Genomic DNA, 20,711 nt, shown 5'->3' on the forward strand with positions numbered 1-20,711 from the left:
CTTGAATTATATGTTCAAATCACGCAAATGCGAAAACTTTTTAAACCAACGACATGTTTAATCCTTTCGTTTTATTTACCACGCAAATCATAATCTCAGTATAAAGAGCATGGAGTGGGAGAATGGCTTTCAGTTCCGTTTGATATTTTAAAAATACATTAAAAGTATGTTTTTCCACTGGAAAATATCGCCTCAACACCAGCATCCTCTTCCCTTACAGAGAGCGATATTTACACCCACACAAGAAGTGAGGGGAAAAAGACGGCATTTAACACACTTAACACTTGTCTCTGACTTAATGCTCATTAGTCAAGTAAGCATACACTAGCATTTATATCCACCTTTCCACAGCATTTCGACATATCTGTGTTTTGTATTTATTTTAAATTACTAAATGCGATTTCAGCACACCGGCGGCATGGCATTGTAAGGTAATTTTTTTATACAGTTTCTCTCGTCTGAGGTTTTGAATCGAACTCTTTAAAAATCGTCAGATCCGATGGTATTAATTACAAAGACAATCCATCTGTATGTAATTTATTAACGTATGGCTTCACTTCAGTAATTAAGTGACCCCTTCCGTAAGCATGACACAGGAACACGAAATGGATTTCTTTGTAGTGAATTGTTTTGAAATGTTTTATAACTGCTTTTATGATGTGGCATTATGTAACGTCTGAGGAAGGACCACAGATAGCTTCCAGTTAAATATATACAGTCTCTAACGTTTAACTGGGTTTTAAATTATTTTAGATGTGCAACAGGTTTACATTTGTGTTTGTTCTTACCTGATAAATGCATTGTAGAAGTAGCTAATTCAAGTTTGTGCACATTATCAGTAATAACATCATGGAAAAACAGCGGCATACGTTAAAAGAGGTCTGACTCATATATCCCAAAAGTGAAACATGTCTGTATAAATGCCGAAATTTATTTCGTAAAATCTGATTGTATGAAACGTTTTTACGCTAACAGGTCTGTTTTGGAAAGTCAAAAAAGGCTGCTGGCCCCCGTGTCCGTAAATAGAGTTACAGCTTTAATTTTGCTTGACCAGTGCGCTGTAATGAACCCATGTTTTTATTTTTCAGGATGTAGGAATCATGAGAGTGTTTGGAAAGAGAGCAAACACCGATCAGGTCGAAATATTCCCGTTGATGCCTAATAACATTATCCTTTAATTTTGCACACCAGGCATTTTTACGCCCATGTCATAGATGGAAAAACTCACTTCCTTATAACCTATCCACACCACAGCACATTGACACTAGTGACATAATGTACATTTCCACATTTGAAATATACATACCAACAGTAATTCAACAAAATTACTATGATGTGATAATCTAATAAATGTTGTCTAATCTAGAAGCTAGGGTACATTGGTACATTGACAGGGTGTGCATCTCACCCATGACCATCTGAAATAGCACCACCCTCAGACTAGTGTGTTATGCATCCATGCACACAAGGAATTCCCTCCAGAAAAGAGGAGTCATTGGGACAGAGTGAGCGACGAGAGCTTTCTTTTACAGTCTGGAAGACCGTCTCCACCAATGAGGTGTAACCAGTTGGCGCCCGGTCCTTAGTGACGTTTGTCAGGGGACAAGCTAAAGTGGATAAATAAGGGATGAAGAGGGTGTAATAGCTGGCCAGCCCCATGAATGCCACCTACTTGTTCTTTAGTGACCAGTGTGGGCTGACTCTGAAAGGCAGACAGGCTTTTTTTTCCTGGGGTTTTAAGTTAGCACTTCTAATCAAGAACCCCAGATGACAGCTCTTTGGGTTGGTGATCAGACCCGTCACTCTCAGGGACTCCAGCACCCGCATTTACCCCGTGTCAGTGGCAGTCCGATGATGATGTCACCGAGTTAGGCAGTAGTGTATCGGGCATGGGGGCAGAGCACTGTGTCCATCAGCTGATAGAAAATGGCAGCTGTATCATGCAGGCCAGAAGGCAAAGTCATGTACTGCTATAGACTGCTAGTCTATGCTAGCTCTCCTACCACTCCCCTACCAAAATGAAATGCCAGTATTTATTTCTTCTTTTAGCCTGTTTTTACAAACGTGTCAGGTTGAACCTAATGCAGCTTTGAAAACTGAAATCAGAATATCCTCAGTAACATAATTATACAGCATCTCATGTGCATGGTGTGAATGTTAAATATCTGCCCTTCTGTCCCTCTGAAACCATTACATTACATTACTTCGTTTAGCAGACGCTCTTACCCTTACAAATAAGTGCATCACAATGCTAAGAGTAGTTATCGCAGAGGATTATGAAACCACCCTCTGCCTGGAATGTTGACAAGTTCAACTTGTTGACAAGTTAAACAAGTTTAAATTCAAACAAGTCTTATCATTAATGACCTTATTACATCACATAGCCTAGACCTTTTAATGATTATTGAAACATTGCTGAAAAAATGACTGTGCTCCTCTTTATGATAAAAGTTTGTCCTTTTGACTACAACCAGTTTCAAAAGCCCAGAACAAATGGTGGGGGTGTGTGGGGGGGGGGGGGGTAGCTGTTATGAATAGAAATACAATCCAGTTTAATCCTGTTTTTCTACATGTCTTTTCATCTTTTAAGCAACTGACGTTCTCTCTTTCTGAGGACTTTCCTATGTTCTGTGCCTTAGTCTATTATCCTTATCAATCATTTCTGTCAAAATTCTCTGAATTTATGTCTAGGATAGTGTTGAAGTGTGACAGGACCCTGATTCTTGGTGACCTTAATCTGCATTTTGGTAATGTGTCAGATTCATAACTGGGGACATTCTTGGGTTGCTGGAGTCTTGATTTCATTCAACATGCATCAAGGCCAACACACATCAAAGGTCATACCATATCAGATCTTTTTTTTTTTTTGTATCTTTTTATGCGATTGCAACTTTAATGAATAAAAGACTACAACAGTAGCAGTGAAGTTTTCAAATGACATGACCAGGCCTGAATTTGCTGAGAGCTCTCCAAACCGATTCACAATAGATGAGCTGGTGTATGATTTCAACTGGCGTGTAAAAACATCTCTAAACATCATCGCTCTGGTTTAAACTAAAAGGGTTGCTGTCAAACACAGAACACTGCAACAGTGAAACAACCTGTGAATTAAAAAATAACCGTGGAAAAGCCGTACAAAAAGAGAGAACTACAAAGATACAGGTACATTATGAGATGTTAAAGTCTTTTTTTACTATTTACAATGAATCCATTACAGTTGCGAGACATAACTATGCTTTCTCAGATTCCCGAGGATAACAAACACAATTCAAGGGTTCTATTCTCTGCTATTGACAGTATATTAAATCTAGCTCAGGCATATCAGTTTATAAGTTACCACTCTTCTGCTAGATGTGAAGCATTTCTGAACTAATCTCAAGAAAAAAAATGAAACTATTAGTTTCAGTATTGCTTGGCTTTTAAAAGTAAAAAAGGGATGGCACCTGACTCCACAGAGGACATACTTTTACTGTATAAACCAGAAATAGCACTGCTGGACTCCTATATGTTCCAGACATCTGGTTCCAGAAGAGGAAACAGGCTGCCTTTAGTTTTATGCCCCAAAACTCTTAATACATTTTTGCAAATTATCAGAGACTCCTCCTCAGTTAATTTTTAAAACACACTTCGGTAGAATGGCATTCCAGTGATCTGCTTATTTTCCTTTTACTTATTTGTTTTTATTTATCACTTATTTATTATTATTTTTAATATTCTATGGACATCACTCTGGTTTCTGTCCTTTTACACACATCTTGTTAATTTTAATTTCATAAATTGTTTCAGTTTTTCTGTTTTATCTGTTTATTTTTTATTATTATGCCTGTAAAGTACTTTGTGTTACTTTTCAGTATGAAAGGTGCTATAAAAATGAATAAATTGAAAATGAAACTGAAATTGTTGGTGGTTGTAAATGCAGTCTTTTCATTGGTTGCAAGGGACAGAGGCATCTGCCATTGACCCTCATAAACTGGTCCCCTCTCATTGTCAGTATACAGCACCCTCTTTAAACACACTGGAAACCACAGACTTTCAGGTATTCTTTGTACCAGCCACCTGGCCATTTAACTGCACGGCGGCCTATTAAAATGTCAAAATGGATGTCTCTCAAACATTTTAAATCCCTACATGGCAACAAGCCATGGGTACAGTGGACTGAAGCCTGCAAAACTCATTTGAGATGCAGTCAAATTTACCTCAGCCAGGTAAAACTGGCAAAGACTGTCTGCACTATCTCGGTGTCAAATGCACCCGCTGAAAGAGGGTTCTCTCTCCATAAAGAGAAATGACAGGCTGCCCCCAAGAGGACAAAGCCGAGGCTGATGACAAAGCCTCTGTACTGCTGATGACAATTTTGAAGCTATCTACCTTGCAAAGGCAGCGGTGCACTTCTACTTGCCAGGTTGCCAAAGAAAATCACATTTTATAGTTACAAAAAAATGCTGTTTTTGAGTTTATCTGGTCCAGGGTGAGGGTGATACCTCCCACCCACCAAAAAACATGAGGGCCCCAAAAACTATAAACTGTTTCACTCATGGCCCAGTTTAAAAAGGTATCTTTACTTTGTGAGAAAATAAATACATACAAGAACAAGAATGGTGATTGAATGTCTTTTGTTCAGAAAAAAAGAACTCTATTAGTGAATAAGTACGATGACGACAATAAGTACAAGCACAATGTTTTTTCCTTGATGAAGGATGAAGGAGTCCCCATGGGTCAGACAAACTATACATCTGCTGAGGGGATTTTAAGATGGTAGCTCATTTTGTCACAGCAGCTTGCTTCCTGCCTGATCAGTCAACTGTTGGGTTTAAACATAATTAAAATCCCAGGCTAGAATTATAGCACTTGCTGGTGGGTTATCAAACACACCTTTGACAATAACAAAATGACCATTTGGATACAAAATGGTTTCTGGGGCTGCAAAAAGCACAACTTTATTGATTACAATTGCAAAATGTCATGTTTTACCACTGAAACTTGAATGATTAAATTTGCAGAACAAGCTATTTGTATCACAATTTCTAAGATCCATGTCCTTAAGGAAAGCCACGCCCGGTCTTAATTCTTTTATTTGGGTCAATACCTTATTTCTTTATTACTGGATGGTTAAGCTCTTCTACAGTCCAAGATACAAAAATAACCCTGTTATTGATACTATAACTCCCTGATACACCTCCCGAGACCATAACCAAAAAGTGTATGAGAACTCACCTCCATTGTGATTCTGGTTTTCTAAGTGAGGAGGACAATAGGCTCACATCATCCAGTACATCTCACTTTCAACAGTCTATTATCTGGGTAGCTACCCATGCAATGCTCTCACAACATACATTTTTTGTTTCATAATGATCAGTCAAAGATATCTCCCAAAAGTGAGAAGCAAATTGCCAACCATACACACACACACACACAGATATATGTATATGCTGTTAGACTGATTACACAAAATGCACAGCATGTCCCTCTCCATAATATGGCAGTACATATTTTTCACATGCAAGTGCAAGAAATGTTTCAGGTATATGTTTATACTGAAAATGGCCAGGTGTTCTCGGAAGGAGAAGGAGTGGTAAAATGAGACTTTAAAGCACTTTTATACCCTGCAGGTGGCACTGTAGTCTATCACAGACCAGAAAAAGCTCATAGTATCAGACTGTTTCACATTGTGGGTATGAAATTATTGTGTATTGTGAATGTGTATTGTGAAATTAAGTCATTTTCTTGTGCCTGTTTAGTTTTCTGTGATGGTTCCTCATGGTTGTAATAAAATTTTTTCAGAGGTAAAAATGTGAATTATGTAATCATAATCCTCATTGAAACTCAAGCACAAAGCCAAGCACATTCACAGTTTCATTGTAATTAAGTCCATTGTAACCTTCATAGTGAATCAATTTAAAATGAGAAGTAATTGGCCCTTGAATGTCTAAGTAATAAAACTCTTATATTTTAGATTTTTTTAAATTTTTTTTTGTTTTGTTTTGGAAAGAAATTCATACATAGACATATATAACCAGTGAAGCCGATGCCTAAGACACAAATTTCAAGCATTTCTTTAAGATATTTCTTTAAGATATTGAGAAACAGGCATTCAATCAGGTGTGTCAAAACGAGTAACTGGTACTGTAGGTAAAATCAAATCTGTAAGACTAACAACATGGGATCATCAATGCTTCTTAATGCTTTCCCTCTGCATACAAACCTTTTTGGATCTGCCAGCTGAACATCAGACTCATCTCTCTGTGACAACCTCTCTACTCATCCAGAAGCTCTGATGTGAGATGTGGATTTTCTCATGTCTCAGACCTGTTTCCTATTACACTACTTAAAAAGAAAGAAAGAAAGAAAATGCTATCTAATGGTTTAATGAACTTGTTATCTCTACCAGCTAGCTTGTACCTTGTCTGGCCAACCATTGAAACCTGGTCATGCTGCGCTTCAAATATTGTTGACTCCTGATATGGCTTTTTTGCTTGTGTTGTACTCTGCCTTACTTGTAAGTCGCTTTGGATAAAAGCATCTGCCAAATGAATAATTGTTAATGTAAATGTAGATGATTTCTCTCCTCACTTGTCATACCACAAGCCATACAGGGCACCACTAGAGTGTGGTTCTACTCACCTGACATCATCTGTGCTACTCCCAGGGTACCTGAGAGCAATAACCTACCTACCCCTATCCCCAGAGCAACAAAGGCAATTTATTCTTGGTAGGTAACATGGCCGGTGTTAAACTCCGGCCACAGGGCTCAGCCTGCGTTCAAGAACAGTGCCTTTCCAGCTAAGCCACTCGGGGGCCATTAACACTTTTAAAAGCTGAAGAAATGGGACATGGTCAAGCTTTATTTACTCTTCAGTGTTTTTTAACTGCAATAATTCATCAACCTTAAGATACTTCAGATCCACATTCTGTCCTGGACTGTGAGGGAGTTCAGCATAAGTTAGTCTTTCCCCCAGCACAGCCACCAATAGAAATGAGAGTTCCTAGTCTTCAAAACAGCAGCAGATCTGTAGCCCTACTTTGAGCACTCAGACAGGCAGGTCTGCCCCGCCTTACATCCCCATGCAACATCGGCTCAATTCTTTCAGCAGCAAACCGAAAGCACATCAGAAGGATATGGCCATTCATGTCAGGGCAGTTGCACAGTTTGTGTACATGATCAAGGCCACCCACTGTGCCACTTCAGAGTATCACATTATTCACTGCAACACACAGTAAATGTGGATGAAAGCCTGCCTGGTTGTGTTTGATGCTGACCACAACCCCTCTGGAAGGGGAAACAAGAACTTCGTTTCACACTATTGCCTCATCTCTTTAACAACCCTGATTCTGGTTCCCATTTCTTTAGAGCTGATATATGTGCCCCTGACATTGCAGTGATGCTGTATTGTTTGAATGGTGCTACAGTGTTACAAAAACGTTACAGTAATGCTTTAACAATATTCGACTTTGATGACATTTACACCGTAGGTGTTGTAAAAAGCCTTGACCGAGAGAGAAATCTCTACTAAATGTTTCTGGTATTCATTTGTTAGACACAGTCATGACTATCTGCCTTATAGTTATCTGACTTTGAATATTTCATAAGAACTACAACATCTCATTTAATAAGAAAGATGCTTGAGCACAGGTGACAAGGTGATTTATTCTGTTTAATATCAAACCTGGAGAAAATCAAGAGAGAAAAACACAAATCAAGCAAATGCCTGTGTGTTGGAGGCCAGACTAAGCACCTGCTGTCATAAACAGCCAGCAGCTTCCTACCTGGTAAGATGTTACAGTTAAATCAGGCCCTCGACAACAGGTCATGTCATGATCCGGAAGACCACAAGTGACAGCACCTTGCCCACAGAGAAGTGTAGAACTCCATCAAGAAGGTCTTCTCTTTACTGACAGCTCCACTGCATAAGACTAGCCTTCACAGATACGCCCTTGTTCATGACCTTGGCTAAAACCTTCATCTAGTGGTTTAGCAAGGGGATTGTCTGTTCAGGGGTTTCTCAAAGCAGTAGCGTCGTGAAATTCAAGAAAACGCCCACCTTTTGTAACACTGCTCTGGACTTCCTTTTTCATAAAAACCACTATGCTTCCCCGATGCCTCTAAACTCTTTGTAATGCCAGTTCAAAGTATTGAAATATTGCTCACCAATGAGGTGGACAGCCAAAGGTGGTTTGAGGATAAATATGTATAAATAAGTCTTTTCATTTTTTCACATGCTAAACAAAAAGAGGAAATTGCATCATTGATTTCTGTCCTTTCATGCCATTTCCTGGAGCTGGAGATCACCTGGGTCCACTTGCATCCCAATTAGCAGCAAGCCTCAGCTCATTATTAATAATTCTATTGCTGCATGTTATGTTACTGATTGTGAGGGATGGAAAAAGCTCATCCATGGACTGGTGCTGGGAGCTACTCTTGGATAAGAAGTTTATTACAATGCATTTGATTATCCTAATGTACAACTGTGCTGTCAGCTATTAAATTTAATCAACAATAACGTTGGAGTCATTGTATTTGTTTGATTCCCAGAGGGCTCCCACCTGGAGAGGACAATCAGCCAATCATTGTGCTCAGAGAGATCAAAAGGAAATAAAAATAGCTTCTTTTTCACTTAAGGTGCATTTGATTGAAGCCATGATACAAATGCTTTATCACATACAATAAAATATAATTAATTTATTATACTGAACTACAACTTGTTCCACAAACGCATACTTCCAGATTTGTCAATTCTCTTTAGTGTTCAGTGATAAAAAATGTCATTTTCAATTTGGATTTTCATATCTCCAGATAGTGTGCATTCTTTCAACCCACTATTACAGTAATATTGTTCTAATGGATGATAACACACATTGATGACTAGTATTAAATTATCTCAAATGTTCCATTAGAATCCAGATGTAGTATCCAAGCAATCAAAATGACTGGTACATATGTTCATATGTGCTGAGAACAGCAATGTTGTATGAACACACCTATCAAAGCATTCTCAACAACTCTGGGGAAACAGAGCCCTGTTTTTTTTTCACAGATCAGAGAAGGTTCTGAATACTGTATAACTCAAAATGATGGGCAACCAGAGTTTCCAAACAAAATACTGTAGGAAGAGAGTGGTTCCTCCCTTGACATTCAGAATATTTATAACCACACTCTGTGTTCTTTTTGTTCTGAGACTCATCCCTGTTTCACAGCTGCGCTCACGGTAGTGCCATTTGGAGAGACTTTGCCAGTACGTCCCGCTCCAGTTTTACCAATGAGGACAGACAGAAATGAACGGGGGCACACAGCCAGCAAGCAGGACCACACTCAGGTGGACTAAGTGACTGCTCAGGGTCAAAACTTTAAAATTGGATTTGCTTCATGCTTGTGCTGGAAGGTGCCGCTGGGGCAACACTGTACCCGAGGCTCTGATGTCCTCAGATGAGAGATTAGAGGTATTGCATACTGATTTCAGTGTTGCATCATTGGCTTGGATGTACTTTTTTTTAATTAATGCCATGCAGATGCCAATTGGCTGGGCTTTATAGTAAGGGAGCAGCTACTGTAACGGGAAGAGTAAAAAAGATGATCCACCCAGATTATATGGCACGCAATCTCCACAAAACTTTCACTGAACAAAACTGGCAGGTTACTCATATGCACTAAGCACTGATTATCTATAAATCTATAAGTGCTTATAAGTAGAAACACTTCAAAAACAGGTCACCCATGAAAACTATTGATTCTTTCTCTATATAATTAACCAGTTTGATTCTGAGGTCAGAAAAGGAAATGAACTGAGGTTTACTTGAACATCCAGGCAGCAACATCAATACTTGCAAGGTAGATCACCCACAGCTACTGCAGAAAACTGTAGCTGCTACACAGGAGAGAATTTGAATAGAGTAATACAATAGGAAGTGAATACTGTTATATTGGTCATTTAAACAAAATCCCCACTGCTGTCTAAGTTTTCATTGTTTAGTCAAAAATTTAGTTTTTAATTTTGAAGTTGCAGAAATGATCACCACCTTTGTTTACTGAGCCCTATCTCTCTCACACCCTCGGAGTGTATACCTCTGCTTTAACAACAATATGATACAACATTGATACCTAATCAACAATACTAACATCGCTCATATTGGAATACATCGAAGCATTCACTTTGATAAGATGCGATATGATTCCATAAAGTATAATTATGTAATGTCTGATACAACATAATTTAAAATAACCTCAAAATTATTGTATGCTTTTAAAGAAATGTAGAGTATCTAACCATTAGTTCATTTATGCCATTGAAATAAAACTGTGCAATCAAAGATAACTAGGATTGTTACAAGCACTCTATTTTCATGCAAATTGCTGCACTAATATGAATAAAAATGAATAAACAATCAATGGTATGTATGTATGCTCACATGCAACACCAATACGGCTGTATTGTTGCTTTTGTATTGATTCATTGATGTGCATGTGCACACATACACGGTCAGCTTTAGACGCCTATTATGAAAAACATCTGTAAACTGTGAACAGATAAATTTTGAGACTTGAACTGCAGAAAGCTGATGATGCAGCATTGTGTAGCTAGTATGTGGTGGAGAGTGACACAGCCATCAGTGTAAGCTGTGAATTTTTTTTATTTACTCAGAACAAGAGGAAGTCTTGCTTTTAACCACTGCGTCTCCACACAGCCAGAAATAAACTGCAAATAGTGCTTACACACATGCTTTTTGCACCTCTCTTTCATTACAGAATCACGTTTCAGTTTCTGCAGGTATGCTGGCAGCTTCCTACATAGCATACAGGTTCTATATTTCTGCATTGGCCAGGGAAACCGCATTGTGTCAGAATTAAATTTCACAAGGCAGTGTGTCTGATTCCCAACTTTGAAGAGCACAGGAATTCTTCCATACAAACATTTTTAAAAATTAAGCATCTGTCCAAGCTGTAAAAGCATTTGTGAAAAATAGATGTCTAATTTTGCATAATCAGGCAGCTCAGATTTTGGTGGATTAAGATTATCTCCAATATTTTTACTCATTTTTAATGCTTGTTTTCCTGCATTCCTGTCCCTGACTCCTTACTTAAGGGCCATTTACAGGCAGAACCATTCTTTTCAAATCTCCATATACTCCAGTTCTGATATTGGACAGTTATAACAGAGACATCGGAAGAAATTATATCCCAGGTGAAAATTCCTACAAAATTCCTGTAATTGAATAATTACAGCTGTGAATATTATTTAGCTAGTGTGGTATTAATAAACATCTGGAGCTCACTGCATCTCACCCACTTTCCCCCTCTCCCCTATCCTCACAGAGGACAAACCCCTCTCTCACATTAACAGGTTTTTCCACAGGCTCTGTTTGTCGTCCGGGGGTCTGGAAACTTTGGCAGGAGTGACGGGTGTGTTTTTCAGTCTGAGGGATGAGGGGGAGATTATAAAAGAAATATGTATTTATTTTTCCCCCGACAGGAGCGTCGGCTCGCATTGCAGCGGGACAAGGGGGAGAGCGTGCGCGCTCGCTACTCCCGTTCCCATGGAAACCAGCGCATCAGCAGGGGGCGGCTGCGTTGGGTTCCTCCACTGCGCGTGATGGATGAAAGAAATCAAAACCAGAGAGCGACGGAGTGAAGAGGAAGACTAATCCCGGGGCAGGAGAGATCTCGCTGCCTCCATGTAACTGCAGCTGCAGCAACTGCAGCAGCCACACCCGCAGCAGGCCAGCCACCACCCCCGTGCGACTCAGCCCCGCCCTGCCCAAAACCCTGCTCCAGATCATAGCTTTCATAGCTTTTTTCCTAGTTCCCTTTTTTCCTATTTCTTTTTTTTTGCTTGTCTTCAATTACGCTGCAGAGTGAAATACTCCAGATGTCCCCCAGGCTCCGGAGCCTTGCGGTGGCCCAGCCAGGTGAAAGGCCCTTACACGTCTGATTCATTTAGCTCTCACTTCTGAATGGAGGCTCACAGCGTGTCTGTGGAGCTCCGGGAGACACACACTACAGAGGTGAGCGTGAGAGTCTACATGCGACTCATCACAGGAATACAGCTGATGACATCATTCCGCAGGTAGCCACAGCCTTAAATTTAATGTGCCTAGTTGGCACATTAAGTGCGTCACAGTAACCGCTTTCATTTCTTTAAGATGGATACTAGTAGATTCATTTATATGGTCTGTTTGACCCGGAGTTCACAAAGCCTGCTTCCAGTGAGAAAAGTAGGCCTATATAACTACAAGAAAATCACGGGATATAAAATACACAGATATTGAAGACCCAGTCAGTTACTGCATACTTAAATGCACCGCCTACACAACCACTAAATAACTTCCACATATTAAAATGCACACCTACACAAACACCAAATAACTGCCACATATCAAAATACGTGCCTACACAACCACCAGATAACAACCACATTTTAAAATACACACCTACATACTATGTTTGCATGAGAACCGCTGCCATTCCCAATCAACAGGTAACAGCAAGTAGGAGACAACAACAAAAGCCTCCACCTTATTGCAAGCTGTCCGCATTAATTTGAGGAGTTTTGCATTTTGTGCGTGAGCAGTATCCCATGTCCTAAGGCTAGAATTTTGCAACTCACTTTTGCATTTCAGAAAGATGTTTTGAATAATGATTCAAAGCAAGCATAAAATAGTTGTAATAGAGCAGCCTGAATAAGCCAGTTAAAATGGTGGAAACACTGAGCAAAACAAAGCACTTGTAAGGCACTTTTGAATTCACAACTATTTTAATAAAGAGACAAAATGAAATTCATTTGCATGTAATTAGCGAATGTTTCTCAGCCAGTGCAAAAGAAAAAAATAGCATAATTGCTCTTCTCAAAGTGGAAAAAGATGAATCTGATAAAATGGTTCTGTTGCAGCGAATTCCTTGTAATCAGAAAGGAACTGAAAACTCAGAACTGTGACCTTTTTAGGCTCTGGTTTCGTGGGAACTTTCTTTTAATTAAAGGACTTATTGTGACTAAAAAAAAATCCTCTCAGATATGAAAAATATAGAAGTCGGTTGTGACCAGAAGGTCCTTTTATTTTCTCACTGTATCATGCTCCTCTCACGATGAACCAGTTTTATTTCTGGATGCATTTCTTTTCCTTTTTCCAACATTAATATGACAAATTTCCACTCCTCAGTTATGCAACCTTCATTAAAAATATATACAAATATATATGTAAAGGGGATGCTTATCAAAGTGTGCTTAAGATAGGTGCAAGCACCAGGTATCAATTATGCAAAAGACCAAGTGTAAATTAAATACTATTCATGTTATTGTTCTGAATATCTTCTTGTCTTGTTATTGTTTTTAATATCACATAGCTATAGTGATATAGGATAATTATTTTAAAATATCTATATATGGTAAAATTCTAGTCATTTACAGAATTAATTATTGGTGCAGAGCATGCACTTATCATAAACACATTAAGTGTCCTAAGCTGGTTTGTAAACAGTGTCATACCTGAAAATTATGTAGTTAAAATTGTGTAGTTAAGTATGTCAGCATTCCAAACACCACTGAGCTCTCAGATAGAATCACCAACAGAATAAGTCACTGATTATAATGAAACATAGTAAAAATACTGAAAAAGTTGTACATTTATGTAAAATTTTCATCAGTGTACATTTAGCTCCCTAGCCTCTTGATAGCAAATCTTAAGTGGGCAGACAGCATGCTGAACTCCCAGTTTCCCATACCGTCAAATGTTCCAGATCTGTAGTATAAAATTACATTTAAATGCAAGCAAATTTCCTCCACACACTTTACGGCATAGTTGCAGGGTTGTACTCCTATAGGTTGTTGTACAGTGAGGCCTTTTTAGTCTTGTTGTCACGCGATAAATGCCATGCATTTGCTCAGCACACTCAGGTAGACCTATTTGCAAATCTGCACATGTGCATCTGATATGCTGGAGCTTGGGGCGTATAAGGAGATTTCCAAAAAACAGCTTATCCATGTTTATGGGGGAGTGTGTGTGTGAGTTTTGCTAATCTTTTGTAATAACAACCTGTCACATCAGGGCATGTCTTTACATATAATGCAGAATATCTTAGATATGGTATACAGTATCACATGATTTTTTAATACAATAATTCAATAATAATACAATAATAAAGATTTTGATCCTTCATTATATTTTTGCTCCTCTTCTTTCATTCCATTTCATGCTGTATCTGATTTGCATACATTCTCTGTAATGCGCTCTGAAGCAGTCTCTTGGTTTCCTTGTTATCAGCTCTATCTCTTATAGTTTCCTTCTCAGAGACACCACAACGGTGCCCAATTTGTGATTCAGTCCCACAATCCCAGAATGCAGTCAGGATTTGACACTTCTAGAGTAACTCCTGAGGAATCGTTGCTCTGCTCATTCACATGTGAAACAGCCGGATCTTCCAGCTGCTTCACTTTCATGAACTGGGCATTTAAATGGCTTCATACACACTCTCTCTCTGCTCATTCTTATTTCAGACTCCCGCATTTTCCCCTGGTGATCTGCTCCCGCGAATTCATTTGCTTCACTCCTGCACTTATCCAAAACTCACCCCAGGAAGGTCATGTGTTCTGGTTCTGCATTTTCCACTTCCAGCCTCTAAACCCAGGAGGCCCGGTCCCTTTGCCTGGGGTTTAGCCATTTCATGTCCTTTCACCCTTTCACTTGCTAACCAGGTACAATTTGTTCTCAACCTGTCAAATAAAAACCGGCTGTGTTTCCAGGCGTTTCCTGTATTTCCAGAACAGCAGAGGACTATGGTAGATGTAGGCAAATATGATGTTTCTTTTTATAGTTCATATTTCCATATTTCCACGGGTGGCAAGCAGGTCAGAACACATTAACTCCAGGTGACATGCAAATAAGGAATAGCTTTTTGTGTGTTGATGTAAAAACCGTCACTGATCAGTTTTAACTTTTAGCTATGCACTTTTTAATGCTTTTAATTATGACAAATGAGAATGTCTGGCTGCCTTACCCCATAAATGTGCAATGTTCTGAAATGTAAAATGAACTTTTGATCATAATTCATAGTAATACACCATGGGTATATGGAATCTAATATGGAGATCAGTAGGCCTAATGTTAAGCCATGTTAAGCTAATTTCAATGGAAAAATCCACCTCACAAGCCCTTAGCTCTAATGGAAATAGAAATATCAGTAAAGCCCATCCACTCAATGGAAAATTAGTTGTCTTTGAAGCTGCCCATGCCTCAATCTGGCTGAGACCAGATTTAAAAATTCATTTTAAACTACTGGGCCTGCAGATAAGCTTCAAGAAGTATGAAGGTACAGAGACTGAGAATTTAATTCCATTCACCCTGTTGAAATTTGCCGCCTCACTCCCAGACAGAAGTAAGGCTGGAGTCAAATGAGAAATGAAGAGAAAGAAAATGGTGTCTTGTCAAGAGGCAGATAAATAGATAGCCTTCCCCTCTACCCTGAGATGAATCATAACAGTTGTTTACTCAGTGCTGTATCTCTGTGAGGGATGCAGTGAATAACTAAGAGCCAGACCGTTTTATATATCTGGGTGGGTTGCTGTGGATATCATTCCTGCACCGGTTTAACTGTGGAAATTGGTCACCTTCATTCCACCACTGCTGCATGCTCAGTGCAGATACCTTGCAGCTAGCGAGTGTGTTTGATTTACGCATTCACTTCTAGTTCATGCATTCATGCCTAGTTAATCTCAGATAGTCTGATGCTTTGCTCTGTGCTCGTCTATGGGTAATGTAAACATACGTAATGTAATGTTTGAGTGAGGTGTTCTCCAGGATCATGCAGTGCATGTTGTTACTATCATGTGGCCTGCAACAGAGCAGAGTACATGCTGGTGACCTGACTGCAGAGGCATTTAGCAATGACAGAAACCCACAGAGCAAACCACCGAGAGATGACAATCGCAGCCAGATACAGACTGCAGAGACGAGCCACTTCGCTGGAACCGTTCCACATCTTCCGGGTTGCCAGTAATGTAAGAGAAACTCCCATTTTGCCTGTGTTGGCACCGAGTTCAGAGAAATGGAGTCATTTAATCAGGTTTGCCAGTCATATAGATCAAAGTCCTGAGCAGAAATCAGCCAAAGAAGCCAACTGATAATGTGACAAAAAGTGGTCTCAATACAATTTTTCATAGAGAAAACATTTTCAACTAATTTTACTCTACTTTTACTTAAAAAAAAATTCCAAATATTCAAAAATAAATATTAGCTCTCATTCCATGAGAAGATGCAAGCTAGTGTTGCTAGATCAGAATTCAGACCCTGTTCTAGCCTAGATGATTCATAAGCAGAAAACATACACAAAAAAAACACAATGAGTCATAACCGGAGAGTGTTAGTCATAATGCTCCTAAAAGGGAAAGCACATTATTCAGGTAGATGAAGCATGACTCAAACCTAGTCCGTCTTTTGACTGAGCTGAGACGCATGCCAGTTTCTTTATTCTGATTGCACTGCATTGTGTCAGGCTCAGGAACCGCTCTGCCAATCTCATGGTTTTCCCCTGTCAGTGCAGTTACTCTACACATACGAAAGATGTCTTGAAGGACACCCTGACAGCTGAATCTGCACTGGAAAACACGTTCGGACTTTGAACCTCCCAGATACACACTCCGTCAGATATGTGTGCAGACAAACAGCTTTAGAAACGTATTGTTGTAATTAAAACATTGTTCTAATTATTGCTGTAATTGTAAAAAATTAATTGTTGGTGTAATTTAAAAAATTTAAAAATATATATTCTATGTAAAAACATATTCTGTCGATTAACTACAGTTTTTTTACTTTGAACTAATATAGGTATTTTGTGAAGTTTATTAAAGAGATAAGCATGACAACATACCTATATTTAAAAAAATATGCAAGATGAAACTCTGTAGCCAGGAGCACTGTCTTTCCTGTGGTGTGCATGTGTGAAAATTTTCTCTTTTCTGTTGTTATTTATGGTTAGGAATGACATGATGGCTTCGCTTTGAATGAGACTTTGAACAGTGAATAAAGAGAGCAGAAAATCAATTTGTTGAAAAGTTCTGACCTGCCTCGTCATCATAAATACAGAAGCTTATCGCAAACACTGGGCTTAGTCATTGACTCATGCACAACATTCTTGTAACATTGTTTAAATGTTTAAAAAAGGTCCATTAGCTGGAGAAATAATTGACTTGTAACTGGAAGATGGGTTTGGGCTCAGATTTAATAACTAACAGGAACAAGCTGACCTCAAGCCACGCCATTTACATTCTCAGGTAGATAGGAAGTAAAATATTTATGATACTAGAGAAAACTACTCCCAAGAAAGATTAGGAAAGCCCATAGTTTTGTCCCTTTATTCCATAAAGAAGCAATAAAAACAATACACAATCAGTGCTAAATGAATAAAATAGCCACCTCTGTGTTATTTCTTTTTAACATTTCTCACTGCCATGTCATAATTCTGGTAAACCTACGTGGAAGCAGGTCATTGGTTTGGGGGAAAACATATTTGGTCAAGCCCTTTTCTCACGAGATCGGACAGCTCTTTGTCACTAAGGTTCTCAGACCAAAGTGTTGGGTCATTGGAAAGCATGACCATTTTACTTACAACATTCCAATGTGGTTGTGGCTGTTCTTCAGCCTCTTTCCGTTGAGGGGAGACGACGGCGGTAAAATCGGCATCTGTAGCAGGTGGTGATGCTGTTGGTGTCAGCCCGGGCCAGGGGAAGCAACCTGGGTTTGTTATAGGTGATACCTCTTGTTTTGTGCCAACTGCAATGCTGCTAGCTGAAATGATGGCAATACAAGGTAATGTTTCCTCTTCCTCAAGTGCAACATCTAATTGCCTGGTGTTCTACGTATTAAAAATTCTCTCTCCTTTAAAAAATCCCTTTTGGTCATAAATCATAAGTGCAAACCTCACGGATTGTTCGGATCTTTGACAAACCGGCGGCAGATGGATGGCAGGAACGTTTCTGGCATTCCCTGAACTCTCGTGCACACGAGCATGAGGACCGATTCCCCACACTAAGCTATCAGCAATGCTCTTTCAAGTGTGAGAATCTGGGGTGGGTGTCAGCCAATAGGGAAAGGGAATGAGATCACATGTGACACATTAACTTGCATGTGACATGTTAATGTGATTGGGGAATGCACAGAGAGTAACACACATGTACTGTGTCTTGCACCGGTATGCAAGTCTAAATTGTGTGTTAGTTCCTGCTCCCCGGCTTGAGACAAATTCAGGACAAGGTACTAGAGGAAAACTGGTGGCCGTTGTATTTTTCCTGCCTTTATAACCTTTTTAATGTGGCCACAATGTTCTTCTATAAGGTGGTGCTTTTAAATGAGATTTTCCAGAATAAGTCATTTAATACCCTGATCCCTATATGTGTGTTAATGCTTGAGAGAAGTTACGAGTGCTTCCCATTTTGCAGCGAACATCAATCCATAAGCATTAATGTAAATTAGTGAATGATGAATAAAATGAATCTGTTCTACAATCTACGAACAGAACATTTTCAGCTTCCATTTTTTTAAATAAGCTTTTCTGAATTTATAATTTGTAAATTTATTTTTTTAAATTCATTACTGTTGATTCTCATTCAGTCAGAACCGGTCTAACTTGAAAAGCAGAAGTTTGAAGTCACGTTGCCTGGCAACGCAAAAGGAGACAGCCGAAAAAAACGAGTGCCTCAGTAGAAAATGTCAGTGGCTAGTTTCTTTCAGGATTAAATTTTCCAGGATAAAACATTTGGCAAAAACATTAACAAATGGTTGACTGGAAACATGCAAACTAGCTTCAGAGATTTGGAGTCTTCTCAGATTTCACCTACAGTGAAGTAATTAGCAAGTGTTATTGGGCAGGTAATGGTATGGTATGGATTTTGTTGTTAAACACATTTTGACACTTTATTATCATTAATTCCTCTCTCTTCATTTGTAAGTGTCCCCCATATCTGACATGTCAGACAAGTTATAATTCCCTTCTCTTCTTGTGGTTATAGGTCACATGTGACATTAGAAGGGGGGGAGGGGCACAATCACATGACCAGGCCCTTTAAATGATAAAGCTGATCCATTTTATGGACAGTGTACAGAAAGCGGTCCTCTTGGCCAAAGCTTTAGCCACTCTACTGGAATAACTGATTGGATTACACCATTCAGCAAACAACACAATACATCATGCCTGAAGTCATGTTAGAAAAAAAAAATAGAACACAGGGGGTTTATATAGATACACAACAGCATTTTAGAGTCATGCCAAAGTATGTAAATAAGATGTTGAAACGCAACAAAACTCAAAATGAGCTGATGCAGCTCATTATTATACTATGATTCGCTCATTCCCTCTGGAGAAATCTGTAGGCTGGTCCTTCTTTGGAAATGTTTTTATTTCATACTAAATGCTCAGAGCCTCCCTTTAAGTCAGTTCCCATGAGCAGCTGTGTTTTTGCACACCCCCTCTGCCCATGGTTACTGTATTTGTTTTAAAGGTCTCTGAACTACATTGTCTTTTAGCTGTTATAAAAGAAATTAGGTTTTTTTTATTGTACTTTAGCTGTTCTAACCAAAAAAATGTGTTTTGACTGTCTTTAATATCACCGGATGGGGGCTCTCCATGGCTTTCTTTTCCTTTGTCCTGGTACAGGGAAGAGTTTTGTAGTTAAAGACACAAAACATTATAGTTCATATATTTCATTCTCAATGTGCCATTTAATTCAACATGTACAAATGCATCTTCAAATTCTGCCAACAGTCAAAACAGAAATATGAATATGCCCTCTCCACATGTACATAAAATGACATACATGCTGGGATACCCTCCTGTGTTAACCCTCACCCATCAATTTCTCTTTGACTATGAAATGGAATTTTATATTAAACAGCAAAACCAGAAAATGAAAGCTGCATTTCTCCCAGAAAAAAATGAAAGCCATTACAGCAAATCACAGGTGGATCTTTGATGGCAAAACGTATGCTTTCAGAACCACGTCGATCTGATGTCAGCACGATGTGTGTAAGTCAGCCGCAAACAGCGGAATGCTGTGGATAAGCGCACAATAATCCTCTGGTCAGTGCTCTGCGTTTCACCTTGACCCAATTTAGACTGATTTTCAACTGGTTTAGACCGAGGCAACACAGACTCTCTCTGCTGACCTCATAACAAAAAACCATATTACACAGTAATTCAGAGGACAATTCATTTTCATTTTATGAAAAAAAAACATAATTGCAATTTCATTCCCCATTAGACAAAGGCCAGTGGATTAAGTACCTATCCAGCTGTTAGCAGGCCACCCAACAATAAAATAACAAAGATATTCTTTACAGCGGTCATTTCTGACTGAATACACCTGCAATGTGCTCACTGGACTGCTTTCATTCTTTCTGTATTTCAGTTTGTAAGGAATAACTCCCTGAAGTGCATGTTATATATATTTTTTGGCAGCGTGCCCCATCAAATATGTAAACGACACAGCCTAACTCTTCACGTGTACAATTCATAAAAGTCAGCAGTAATGGTCAGAAAGGACTGATGGGGATGTGAGACTATTTCGAATAGCAAGTACAAAATATTGGAATATGAACCATCAGTGTCACTCAAAAGCACTGTAAAAATATCATCGGTACAAAATGCGTTTGTTTCATTCAAAGCTTAAATATTTTTGCACTATGTTTTGCATAGATGGATATATTACTTTTCAAACTTCATTGTTTAATTAAAGGAA

This window comes from Megalops cyprinoides, chromosome 25 (genome assembly GCF_013368585.1).
Source record: "Megalops cyprinoides isolate fMegCyp1 chromosome 25, fMegCyp1.pri, whole genome shotgun sequence".
NCBI lineage: Eukaryota > Metazoa > Chordata > Actinopteri > Elopiformes > Megalopidae > Megalops > Megalops cyprinoides.